Raw genomic sequence first — 12,441 nt, forward strand, 5'->3', positions numbered from 1 at the left:
GACTTCTCCACGGGTCAAAAAAGCTGGACGCCGAGACCGTGGACGGGACGGGAAAGGTATTTGTAGTAAAGCGAAGATTTCAAGGGTCGGAAACTGAGGTTCGCGGGGAGGGGAGGGCGGAAAGTGATCTCCCCCCGTGAGATTCCAAGGCCAGTCCTTGGAGAAATCCAATCCTAAACCTGGATTACTCTCAAGGAATAGCCACAGATGTTTCAAGCGGCCTTCCACCTTTGCGAGGCAACTTAGACCTTGCAAAAACACACAACACACACACACACTCCGATTGCATTTTAAGAAACTTATATCCACACCCCTTTAGAAAAAGGGGGGGAAAGCTCGTTCTCAACTGTAACTGACTTGCAGGACAACGTTTGCACACTGTCCTCCGATTGCAAGCTCCTTGAGGATAGAGACCCGTCCAGGTTTCCTGCGTAAGTAAGGTGCCGTCTACAACAGTGTAGATAAAGTCTCCTAAAACCAGTTTTCGGTTTTTGGCCTGTTACCACTGCTGCAAGTCTTGCTGATTCTATAGATTCACAAAATCTTACTAAAACCAAGGGCTCCAGGTTCCCCGTATTTTCCAAAGCCACGCTGCCTTTTGGAGACGATATTGAGGGTGACTTTTAGATTTTTTCCCCCAGCACTCCCCCTTCCAGGTCTCTGAAAATCAACGATGGCAAGCTGAAAGCGCATATTATCTGCCAACACTTACAATACGGCTCTAATTTCAAAGCGACAGTTTTAAGCAGAGAAGCTGCAAGGGAGAGAGAGAGCTTGACCCTGTCGGCCGCCTTAGACTTAACCCTCTTCGCCATCCCATATTTTCTCTGTCCTATCCTGCTTTTCGGGACACGGGTGGCGCTGTGGGTTAAACCACAGAGCCTAGGGTTTGCCAATCAGAAGGTGGGCGGTTCAAATCCCTGCAATGACGGGGTGAGCTCCCGTTGCCCGGTCCCTGCTCCTGCCCACCTAGCAGTTCGAAAGCACGTCAAAGTGTAAGTAGATCAATAGGTACCACTCTGGCGGGAAGGTAAACGCCGTTTCCGTGCGCTGCTCTGGTTCGCCAGAAGCGGCTTAGTCCTGCTGGCCACACGACCCCGAAGCAGTACGCCGGCTCCCTTGGCCAATAAAGCGAGATGAGCGCCGCAACCCCAGAGTCGGTCACGACTGGATCTAATGGTCAGGGGTCCCTTTACCTTTACCCTGTTTTTCACTCAGGGCAGTTTCCGGAGGTAGATCCACATTAACACATCGTTCCCACCCAAGACTCAATGCATCGGCAATTGCAGCCTTCTGGAAAAAGCATTCCTACGTATGTTTACAAGGGGCACGGTGTCATTTTGGCCGGAAATTGCTGTGCACGTTAACTTTTATTTCCTTCATTGGCAATTATGTCTCATGGCTCGCACAGAACCTGAACCCGGGGCGCAGAGACTGCTGAAGGCTTAATAATATACCCCTTGGAGCCAGGATAGCCTGCTCTGGCTCGCAGCAGCTCTGAAGGTCTCCCCACCTGATCATTTTAATCTGGAAGTGTCAGGGAACAAAACCAGGGACTTTCTGCTCTGACCACTGGGCCACACTCCCCCTCAGCCCCCCAGTCAAGCCAGCAGATTCCTGGGGCACACAGATTACCCATGGGCGTAGCCGGGGGCTGCTCCCCCTCAAAATCATATAAATAAATAAAAATACTTAACTTACCAATTGCGTCGCAAATAACTCAGTTCTTCCCCTTGCCCCTAAAATAAATCCTGGCTATGCTCATGAGATTACCTGTAACCTCCCACCCACAAATCCAGGCAGTGGAGGGGGGGTCAATCTCTGTAGGAAAGGAAAGCACTCTGTACATTCTCAGAGGCACTGTCTCCTTTCCCAGCCCTGTGCTGTTTTGCAGAGGTTACAAATTAGCTTTACGTTTTTCACCTGTAAAACGCATCAGAGGGTATGGGAAATGAAAATATGGGGTCTAAAATATAGGGCGCCGGGGGGGGGTTGTCCTTTCCCCTCCCTAAATGAGGTCCTTATAAATAGCCCCAGGGAGAGAGGGGAAGGGATTCAAAGCTTGCTTCTCACCCTATGATTTTATTATTCCTTCTCCAACATGCCAGCCACAAATGCAACTGCACTGAACCCTTGTTTTGGACTTTATTTTGTGTGTGGGGGGGGGGTTGTTCCTATTATTATTTTTTTGCGATTTGGCATTGACTACATTGACAAGCGAAGGGACGCAGGTGGCACTGTGTGTTAAACCACAGAGCCTAGGACTTGCCGATCAGAAGGTCGGCGGTTCGAATCCCCGTGACGGGGTGAGCTCCCGTTGCTCGGTCCCAGCTCCTGCCCACCTAGCAGTTCGAAAGCACGTCAAAGTGCAACTAAATAGGTACCACTCTGGCGGGAAGGTAAACGGCGTTTCCATGCGCTGCTCTGGTTCGCCAGAGGCGGCTTAGTCCTGCTGGCCACATGACCCGGAAGCTGTACGCCGGCTCCCTTGGCCAATAAAGCGAGACGAGCGCCGCAACCCCAGAGTCGGCCACGACTGGACCTAATGGCCGGGGTCCCTTTACCTTTTATCTTTACATTGACAAGCACCCACAAAGGCCAAATCAAAGCTCCCTAGACTGCATTGCCCCATTTCCCCCCCGAAATGCAGACAGACTCTCCATTTCAGCATCGACAGCCCAGCTCTCGTTTCCTGGAAAACACCAGGGAAACCATGGCTTGCATAAACGGTGTAAAAAATTAAAAAGGAGAAACTAAACATGGATGATATGGACAGGGAATTTGGACATCACAACTCACCCCCCCCCCAAAAAAATACTATTACCAGTTCCTTCCTTGTCTCCTCCCCCTTCTCATCCTGGGCAAGTGACTTCACATTTAATGCCATAATGCCAGGGGGACAAATTAACTTCCTTCCGCAGGGCCTGTAAGACAGAGCTATTCCGCCTGGCTTTCAATCTGAACTTAGCCTGATCTTTTATTCCCCTTCCTTCCCTCCCTCTCCCCTTTTTATGAAGATCACCCGCTCTGAAATCCCACAACTAATTCTCCCCCGGTCTCCTTGCTGGCCCAAATAGGACTAATTTATCCAGCTAGCCCTGGCGATCATCTAATGTTTATTGGATGGCTTTCCCCCCTAAATTGATTTTTGAATTCTGAATTTATTGTTATTCGCGTTTTATGCTGTCTTTTGTTGCATCAATTAAGTGTTTTCAATATGTTGTTAGCCACCCGGAGTCCGGTTTTCTGAACCGGGAAGGGCGGGGTATAAATAAAATTTTTATTTTTATATTTATTATTTATTCTTCACACAACTGAGGGGGGCAGCCCTCTCTTTGCCCAAAGCAGGAGTCGGTCATCTTGCATGAAGCTTTTATTTTCTAGAATGCAAATCACCTTAGCAGATCAGAGGTCTTTAAACTTCACACACACACAGGCACACCTTCCTATTTGTCCTCGCAAAAGATTGCGGTTTTGTTGCAAAGTTTTCTAGCTCTCATCGTCCCCTGGGCAATGTAGGGCATGTCAAATCCTTAGCAACCAAAACAGCGGGGAGAGGTCAGGATTCCCCCCCTCAGCACAAAACCCAGACATCACCCCCCCCCCTCCCCATTGCTCCAGCTACCTTGCGACTTTCCAACTTGGGACCCAGCTATGCTAGTAAAAATAAAACGTTATAAATGCGTTATAACACTGCAACACCAGAGGGCGCTGTAGAGCTGAATCAGAATTCTACGAAATTTCCATCGTGAACTTTAAAACGGGGTTCCCCCCCCCAGAGCATTTTTTTAATAGCTGTGTGTAGATGCAAACCTTCAAACGCAAAAGGGAATTGTTCCAAATTTTGGGCACAAAGGCTTCTAAGCCACACATCCCTAGAAACATACTCTCTCCCCCTCGCAAAATTATAAATTGATCGTGGACACACCCCAACGACCATTGGATGGCTCAACGCAATCGCCACAAATCCGGGCACCGGGTGATCTCTGGTACCCAGGATTCACCACAGTGGGAATCGTTTCTCGCTGAAATCAAGTTTCTAGTCCTTAAGAGGGAGGCGGCAGCCCCCAGCAAAATTCTCAGGAGCCAGGACGATCAGATGGAGGTCAAATGAGGATGATGGGCCGAGACTTCCCCAACCTAGTGCCCTCCAGATGTTTAAAAAGCACAGCTGTGGATCGAACGTGGGACATTCTGTATGAAATGCAGAAGTTCTAAGCCAGGGGTGCCCAAACTTTTTCCAAGGGGGCCAGATTTGATGAAGTGAACATGCGTGAGGGCCGGCCAAAGTTATTTACCTTTTTTTAGGATTGAAGTTGAGCTTTTTTTTTTTTTCTTTTTTTGCGGGGGGATTTCGCCCCAGGACACATGCTGCCACGGCACCCCTGGATTAAATCGACCGCCGGGCCAGATTAGGCCCCCGAAACGGACTCTGGACATGCCTGCTCTAAGCACTAAGCGACGCTGCCTCCTCGCGGCTGTGGCTCCAGCAGGAATTCAAACATGCGCACGCGCAAACACACAATTCAGAAGACAAGGGACGAAACGACAGGTTGACGTACAGACATGCACACCACAACACCTCTCCCAAGAGGCTGGCAGAGGGAGAGGCAGAAAACCTGAGGCGGGTTTGTTACGACACGAGAGCAAGGAAGGGGGCCCGGCTAGCCGTGGAAGGTGGCAGGCAGCCTTGTGAGTCTGTTTGGAGATCTCTTATCCTCCCCACATACTTCAGGCAGGAAGGAGGGATGGGAGAAGGTGCCGTTGTACCTCCTAACCCCATGCAAAATCTGACGCAGTGCTCAAACAATCCTCAATTCTTGCTCAGATTCCCAATTCATACATGCACCGAATCTTTTTGCAACCCTCTGATTGGTTGGTTGACTGATTTAGCTCTTGTGTAGCCCACCCTTCGTGAAAAACCGACCCCAGACATCATAAGAATGTCTATAATGTAATGCGGTGCCAGATTTACGTCTAAGCTAAACACAGCTTAGGGCCCCGCTCTCTTGGGGGCCCCCAAAAAATTTAAAGGACAAAAAAAAACAAAACCAGGATGTACATTTCCAAAATATAAGATACAAAACAAAGAAAATAAAATCTGCATCCAGCAACAGTGTTTTGTGTTGTGTAGGCTCCTGTGATGTAAGTCATGGGCCCCACCTGCTAGCCTGCTCCCTAAAATATCACTGCTTTGCTCCTTTCTATATATAGGGTGCCTACATTCTGCATAGGGACACGGGTGGCGCTGTGGGTTAAACCACAGAGCCTAGGGCTTGCCGATCGGAAGGTCGGCGGTTCGAATCCCCGCAACGACGGGGTGAGCTCCCGTTGCTCGGTCCCTGCTCCTGCCCACCTAGCAGTTCGAAAGCACGTCAAAGTGCAAGTAGATAAATAGGTACCGCTCCGGCGGGAAGGTAAACGGCGTTTCCGTGCGCTGCTCTGGTTCGCCAGAAGCGGCTTAGTCATGCTGGCCACACGACCCAAAAACTGTCTGCGGACAAACGCCGGCTCCCTCGGCCAATAAAGCGAGATGAGCGCCACAACCCCAGAGTCGTCCACAACTATACCTAATGTTCAGGGGTCCCTTTACCTTTACCTTTACATCCAGCAACAGTGTTTTGTGTTGTGTAGGCTCCTAGGATGTAAGTCATGGGACTTACTAGTCCTGCTAGCCTGCTCCCTAAAATATCACTGCTTTGCTCCTTTCTATATACAGTGGTGCCTCGCAAGACGAACGCCTCGCAAAACGAAAAACTTGCAAGACGAAAGAGTTTTCCGTTTTTGAGTCGTTTCGCAAGACGAATTTCCCTATGGGCTTGCTGCGCAAGAAGAAAGCCCATAGGGAAATCCCCGGGGACCTCTTTTAAAATGCTGGCGGTCGGGAGCAAAGACTTTCGCCCACCGCCGGCCTTCACAAGAGGTCCTGGACCTCTTCTGAAGGCCGGCGGGGGGCAAAAGTCTTTGCTCCCCCCCGCCTGCCTTCCCGGGACAGCGGAGACTTCTCCGCTGTCACGGGGCGATCTGAAAATGCTGGTGGGCGGCAGCGAAGGCTTCGCTGCCGCCCGCCAGCATTTTAAAAGCCCCCGGGACAACGGAGACTTCTCTGCTGTCCCGGGGCGATCTGAAAATGCTGACGGGTGGGAACGAAGGCTTCGCTGCCGCCCGCCAGCATTTTAAAAGCCCCCGGGACAACGGAGAAGTCTCCGCTGTCCTGGGGGCTTTTAAAATGCTGGCAGTTGGGAGGAAAGCCCTCCTGTCCCCGGAGCTTGCGGGGTGGGAGGTGGGGAGAAGGGCTTTTCTTCCCACCGCCAGCCTTCAGAACAGCCTTCTGAAGGCTGGCGGTGGGAAGAAAAGCCCTTGTCCCCCCCCCCAGCCTTCAGAAGAGGTCGGGGGACAGACTGTCCCCGGACCTGGTCTGAAGGCAGTTTCCATAGGAACGCATTGATTGATTTTCAATGCATTCCTATGGGAAACCGTGCTTCGCAAGACGAAAAACTCGCAAGAAGAAAAAACTTGCGGAACGAATTAATTTCGTCTTGCGAGGCACCACTGTATAGGGTGCCGACATTCTGCATGGACTGGTTGCAGGGTAACATGCGCAAATGGCTTGAGATACCTATGAGGTCCATAAATGACCATATAGCATGTATTCAACACAAAAAACAGCAGCAGTTTGTTGTTGGCAAAGGACAGCTGGACATAGAAAGGGCCCCATTACCTTCAGGAGCTGAGGGCCTCATCAAACCTAAATCTGGCCCTGATGTAACGAAAACAAAGCAACTGAGGGAGGGGGGGTCAAATCCCAACAAGAATTAATCAAATTTCTATCACAGTCCTGGGGGGGGGGGGAGGGAATAAAAATGTGTTTCACGGCTCCATAAATTGACCCTGCATGTTACCGAAAAACCCATCTAGGACTGTATTATTGACTGAGCCTTCCACAAATCAGGATATCCTATCCGGCTAAATCCTACTCACTGGGCTGCAAGCCGACATTAGCCTTACTCACGAGAAGATCCGTCGAAACAAAGGCACGCGCGCACACAACTAATGCATTGCTTTCGTTACAATTGAACTGCAATGCAACCCACCGGTTGCAATGGGGCTACTCATGAGTCTCGAAAAAGGGCTCGCTGGTTTCATTTGCCGGCATTAAAAGAGTTTAAAAAGCCAGCCTTTAAACCGTAACCCATTTCACAATCTGGCAAAGGAGCTATTAAGATTTAATTGCAAAAAAACTTCTCACTGACCTGTTCCTTCCCCAGCAGAGCACCCAGGTGAAAATCCTGAATTTAAGAGGCTACAGGTGCAGAGGCCAATATTATTAAGGAGCAGGGAGAACTCTTGCTTCTTGTAGCAAACTCAAGAGCAATGCTGTAAAGTTCCTTCAGGTGATATATATATATAATCAGCCTGCTGGTGAACTCCTTTCATCCCTGACCATTGCTCATATAAAACTGACTTTGATTTAAAAAATTCAAATTGACATTTCCATCATTAAATATCCACCGTTGCAGTCGTACATTCATTGACTTCCCTCCTTCCCCTTCCGCGGTTCTTTAAATTTCCCCATGTTCTAAGAACAAAACAAACCAACAAACAAAAATCATTGAATTTAGTTTCCCCTCTCCACCCAATTATATTTCTCTATTGTGTGTTACACTGCTGAATTTACCTTAATCCAGGTAGCGTTTTCACTTGCTGGAGTCTCAACATTTCAAGAGCAACAGATCCCACCAGCCTTGTTCACCAACTTCCTTGTAATTTGGGCACACCTGTCTGCACTGCACATTTTAAAGCAGTATCACACCACTTTAAAACAGCCATGGCTTCCCCCCAAAGGATTCTGGGAGCTGTAGTTTCTTAAGGATGCTGAGAGCTCTTACTATTCCCTTCATAGAGTTACAATCGGTAGAATGGTTTCACCATAAATTTCTCTTTCCAGGGAACTCGGTGAATTGTAGCTCTGCGAGACGAATATGGGAATCTCTAAACTAGGCTTTCAGCTCCCATAGAAAAAAACTACAGTTCCCATGATTCTTTGGGTCAATCTTGTTTTAACAGATGTTTCAGAGTTTTGAGATTTTTTAAAATTGCAAACCCTTTTATTTCTGTTTAATAGCAAGCAGTCTATTATAGTAAACAGGGGGGAGGGACCCCTTTAAAAGTGCAAAGCTACTACTGACGAAGGGTGCTAATGTTATTTTTATTTTTATTCTCGGAAGGGGAACCATTAAGCAAATTGGCACTCGGCGAAAACCCTTGCCAGTCTGCTGCCAATCATCCAGACACCGGCCATCAATCATATAACACCAGTCCTGAAAGACCTACATTGGCTCCCAGGACGTTTCTGAGCACAATTCAAAGTGTTGGTGCTGAACTTGAAAGCCCTAAACAGCCCAGTATCCCTGAAGGAGCGTCTCCGCCCCCATCGTTCAGCCTGGACACTGAGGTCCAGCTCCGAGGGCCTTCTGGCGGTTCCCTCACTGCGAGAAGTGAGGTTACAGGGAACCAGGCAGAGGGCCTTCTCGGTGGTGGCACCCTCCCTGTGGAACGCCCTCCCATCAGATGTCAAGGAAATAAACAACTATCCGACTTTTAGAAGACATCTGAAGGCATCCCTGTTTAGGGAAGTTTTTAATGTTTGATGTTTTATCGTGTTTTTAATATTCTGTTGGGAGCCGCCCAGAGTGGCTTGGGAAACCCAGCTAGATGGGTGGGGTGTAAACAATAAATTATTATTAATATTATTATTACTGCTCAACAGCCCCTGATCCAGAGATGCTGAGCAGGGACTGCCAGCCATTAAGGTAAAGGTAAAGGGACCCCTGACCATTAGGTCCAGTCGCAGATGAGTCTGGGCTTGCAGCGCTCATCTCGCTTTATTGGCCGAGGGAGCCGGCGTACAGCTTCCGGGTCATGTGGCCAGCAGGACTAAGCCGCTTCTGGCAAACCAGAGCAGCGCACAGAAACGCCGTTTACCTTCCCGCCGGAGCGGTACCTATTTATCTACTTGCACTTTGACGTGCTTTTGAACTGCTAGGTTGGCAGGAGCAGGGACCGAGCAACGGGAGCTCACCCCGTTGTTGCGGGGATTCGAACCGCTGACCTTCTGATCAGCAAATCTTTGCACAAATCCTCTTGCTCTCCATCTATGCAGAACAAGGACTGGTGACATCCCCCGGAAGTCTCCCGAAGAGATTCCCAGGGAGTGAAACACAGCCGTTTCCCTACCGGTCCCTCCCAAGGATTTTCTCATTTCCATCTGTGGCCCGTTTTGCTGGATAGATTTGTTGCCATTTTTTAAAGGAGGAAGAACAGATGCTCGTGGGTGCATCTGAAAGGACCATATTGCATTCAGAGAAAGGAAGGAAAAGACTTTACAGCTTGATTTTTGCTTTTTTTCAAAAGAGGAACAGAGTGGGGATGGAAATGGAGTCTCCAAGCCTCACTCTCTTGAAGCTGCCAACTTATTTCCGCTGGAGAATTCATTTCTCCACCCACAGAGCAGCCAGTCACCAGCAGCCAAGGAGGCCCTGAATACCGTATTTTTTGCTCTATAAGACTCACTTTTCCCCTCCTAAAAAGTAAGGGGAAATGTGTGTGCGTCTTATGGAGTGAATGCAGGCTGCGCAGCTATCCCAGAAGCCAGAACAGCAAGAGGGATTGCTGCTTTCACTGCGCAGCGATCCCTCTTGCTGTTCTGGCTTCTGAGATTCAGAATATTTTCTTTCTTGTTTTCCTCCTCCAAAAACTAGGTGCATCTTGTGGTCTGGTGCGTCTTATAGAGCGAAAAATACGGTATATTGGCAGATTTTCAAACCCTGCCATCCCTTCTGCTTATAGAAAGAAGTCTGGTTTTTAAAAGATATCGATGGGTTGCCTTCAACGAAGTCCTACTCAGAGGAGACCCATTGAGATAAAGGGACCAGAGATTCTCAGAAGACTGGAATAAACATGCCAGCTATTTGAAAAGCAAGTGTAATCAACAGATTATGTTAGCAGGACTGCAAGAAGTTCTGTAAGGAGGAATATATGAAATATTGTAAGGAAAGCTATGATGAGAGAGTCTATAGATAATGAAAAGCAATAGTGAAATTAAGAAATGTAGATTCCAATGAAAATTGGGAAATTTTCAGATGGGGTTGATGTAAGTCCAAAAAAACTGGATAAGGTGTGACCTATGTTGAATGACTGTTGAAAATGATATATTAAAAAACTACCGTATTTTTTGCTCTAGAAGGCTCACTTTTTCCCTCCTAAAAAGGGGAAATGTGTGTGTGGAGTGAATGCAGGCTGCGCAGCTATCCCAGAAGCCAGAACTGCAAGAGGGATTGCTGCTTTCTCTGCGCAGCGATCCCTCTTGCTGTTCTGGCTTCTAAGATTCAGAATATTTTTTTTCTTGTTTTCCTCCGCTAAAAACTAGGTGCGTCTTGTGGTCTGGTGTGTCTTATAGAGCGAAAAATACGGTAATTAATATATATATATAGAGAGAGAGAGATGAATGCCTGTGAGTCACATTTATTTCAATGCTCCAAGGAGGACAAATATTTGGTACATTGCGGTATCTTGGAGGAGACTGGCGGGGACCATTATTATTATTATTATTATTATTATTATTATTAAAATCTGCATACTGCCCGATAGCCATAGATCTCAAGGCAGTCGACAACGTAAAATTGCAATATGAAAAATGCAAAATAGATGACGAAAACAACAGGAAGGAAAGCAATAACCCCTTCTTCCACAACAGATTTTAAAGGGCATAGGACGTCAATCGCCCCAAGGCCCGGTTGAAGAGGAACCTTTTCGCCTGGCACCTAAAGGCGTACAGCGGTACCTTGGTTCTCAAACGCCTTGGTACTCAAACATCTTGGAACTCAAACACTGCAAACCCGGAAGGAAGTGTTCCAGTTTGTGAACTTTTTTTCGGAAGCCGAACATGCTCCGTTTTGAGTGTTACGCTTCCGATTTGAGTGTTACGCTGCGGTCTGTCTGTTTTTGCTATTTATTTTGCGTTTTTGCGGCTCTTTTTTGTGACTGCGTGGAACCCAGTTCAGCTACTGATTTTTTGATTGTGTGACAGCCGTACATTGCTTATTGCTTTCGTTTTATGGACCCATGGTCTCGTTCGATAGTAAAATCCATGTTACATTGCCGTTTTAGGGGTTGTTTTTAAGAGTCTGGAACGGATTAATCCGTTTCGCATTCATTTCTATGGGAAAGCGCGCCTTGGTTTTGGAACGCTTTGGTTTTGGAATGGACTTCCGGAACGGATTAAGTTTGAGAACCAAAGTACCACTGTATATGTTCTGTGAAATGCATTTGTTTTAAACCAATGATTATGCTGGCTGTTGGGGGGGGCTGACAGGAATTGGGGGGTCTCTGAAGGGGCACACACAGAGGGCCTCCAAATTTCCCCCCTCCACACACAAACACCCCATGCAATTGCGTTTCCACCAATCACCACCGTCAGGTAAACTGCCTCTGAACGTGGACGCCCTGTTTTAACTTTTGCAGTTAAGAAAGCAAAGTAAAATAAGCCACATGGAAGGAACGCTAAAAAGCTAAATTAACCCAGCTGGAACAGATCACCAGACCATCAAGACCAGTATCCCGACTCCCAACACCAGTAGGAAGCAGCCAGTGATATACTGCCTTCAGCGATGATTTTTTCTGCGACGCTCCAAAGGGCCGCGAAACCCGCAAATCCCGCCAACGCACACGCGAGGAAACAAACGGGGGGGGGGGAAGGTTGTCACTAGAACTGCCCTCCCTGAATTTGCCCGAAACCTTGTGGCAGTGAGTTCCGTAAGCTGCTAACGACAGGCTTGCAAGAGGAAGGCACTAGAGCGGGAAGTTTGGGTGGGGGGCGGAATAGCAGACAGGCAAAAACACGCAAATCCTTCTCCACGGATTGGGGACTTCCAGAGAACCGGCCCGCCATTTCCCCAAATGTCACACCCGGTATTTAATACGTCCCCCCCGCAAAAAAATAAAGCCTTTAGCAGGCATGCAAAGACAAGAAAACCAGGTTTTCACAGGAGGCGGAGGGTTCGACTGCTGGCAAAGTGTGGGGCCGCCGACGCCACAAATCCCCTCTTTCCAACGACACCACTTTTTCCTAACTGCCCCCCCCAAGCCCCTTCCTTCCGGGGTTCTCCATGGAGCAGGTTGCATAAGGCTCTGCGCATGTGGTCTGTTATCGTATAGATACCTAAAATTGATATTAACTGTTGGAGATATATATGTATTTATGCATGTATATATCTTACACATATTGGGTTAAAGTTGCGCGGTAAGTCTAGATATGGCTTTCGGTGGTGCAGTCACAGCAGGGCGAGGTGGGATGGAGAGGAGATGGGGTCACTGGGAGCCAAACTTTGGTCAGGAGCGACGGGTGACGGGGGGGGCAGCTGGCTCTCTTAATCTCTCTCT

This window comes from Podarcis raffonei, chromosome 18 (genome assembly GCF_027172205.1).
Source record: "Podarcis raffonei isolate rPodRaf1 chromosome 18, rPodRaf1.pri, whole genome shotgun sequence".
Taxonomy (NCBI): domain Eukaryota; kingdom Metazoa; phylum Chordata; class Lepidosauria; order Squamata; family Lacertidae; genus Podarcis; species Podarcis raffonei.